The following is a 1,591-nucleotide window of genomic DNA, read 5'->3' as shown; positions in this document are numbered from 1 at the left end:
TAACGCCCCCACGGCTGAAAGGGCGATCATGTTTGGTGGGACGGGGATTCAAACCTGCGACCTTCAGATTGAGAGTTGAGCGCCTTATCCACCTGGCCATGCCGGGTTCTTTTTTTCGAATTATGAGCAATAGAGAATACATTTTATATAATATGTATGGTTCATTTCAATATGAATGAGTCCAGATCAGAAATACAAATAAAATAATGCCACGAAACAAGAACAATTATGGATTGCAAACCCTTACTATGAGTCATTTTTAGAAAGTATACATGTATATAAATAATATTCTAATAAACATTTGTAAAGAGATGATGGTAGTGTTCTGTTTTAAAGAAGATTTTCTTTCCTTTTAGATATATCATAGCACTGTTTTGGGCGAGGTTTTATTTTCTCTTCTCACCAGAACATACTGCTCATACTGCAATAGCCTATGTACCTATAATCAATTCAAAGCTTTCTGAAATGTCCACTATATGCACTACAATGAAGAAAAATGTTGATACGTCTAAAAGCATAGGACAAGAATACTCCATCCAGATAATGGATCAACAGTTGCATGCAATCGCAAAACAACTTATGTGAACTTTGCCTCATGAGTTTGAACGTCACATCTTGAATCTTGGAGAGCTCCATACACGGTGGTGTTTCATTGCTGCTATCAGGTGGTTATGGGGTGATGAAGGTCTCCATTATCTATTAGTGGATTCAAGCAAGTCTCCCAAGTACTTATGGGAAAGCAATACAAACGTACCATTCGTGGACTGACACTGGTATGTGAATCATTGATGAGGTATTTCATAATTGTTTTCTTTTATTGGTGTCAGAAAGAAAATTACCTTCAACATATTCCTTCTGTGTTCTAGAAACATGTGAATGATGCAAAAAACTGCTGTTCAGTTGGACATGGCAAATGTAAAGCAGCATCTTCTTGAACTATAAGATTGTGTCAGCGTATACCTTCAAGAATTACTTGATGATTTCTAACAAGTCAACAGTGAACAATCACCAACTTTCCATTACTGGAACATTTTTATCGATGCTGTTCAGATACTGCTTTCAAACATAGTAGTAGATAATACCAGAAACTGGGATTTGCACCTACATACACAAACCCAGCTCCTACTATACTGGTTTGTGACTAATTGCACAGATTACTCAAGATGGTTACCAATCTACATTGTAGTAGATCATGCCTTGGTTTCATTTATCAACATATTGAGTGGGTTGCATGCAACACAAGATTGACAAACATCACTTTTAAGAGCAATTGACGTAGGACAAAAGAAGTCAGCGTTTATTGTTAGTGTTATCCATAAATAGTTACAGCAATTTCAATCAGCAAGTCACCAATAAAAACCTTTGATGACATGAAGAAAAGAACTCCAGTGCAAGCTAAAGGGCCCGGCATGGCCAGGTGGTTAAGGCACTCGACTCGCAATCTGTGGGTCGCGGGTTCGAATCCCCATCACACCAAACATGCTCGCCCTTCACGCCGTGGGGCGTTATAAGTGTGGTACCGGTCAACTCCCACTATTCGTTAGGTAAAAGAGTACGCCAAGAGTTGGACGGTGGGTGGTGTAGTGACTAG

The 1,591-nt window shown here is 39.0% G+C and overlaps 1 long non-coding RNA gene across 1 annotated transcript in view; it reads right to left on the bottom strand.

Moving 5' to 3' along the window:
• Window positions 1–1,591, bottom strand: part of LOC111089071 — a 20,010-nt gene that overhangs the window by 15,886 nt on the left and 2,533 nt on the right. The window lies entirely within an intron of this gene.

This window comes from Limulus polyphemus, unplaced genomic scaffold, assembly GCF_000517525.1.
Source record: "Limulus polyphemus unplaced genomic scaffold, Limulus_polyphemus-2.1.2 Scaffold5169, whole genome shotgun sequence".
Classification (NCBI taxonomy): domain Eukaryota; kingdom Metazoa; phylum Arthropoda; class Merostomata; order Xiphosura; family Limulidae; genus Limulus; species Limulus polyphemus.
Note: the sequence above shows the minus strand (reverse complement) of the source record. Positions and strands in the feature narration are given on the sequence as shown.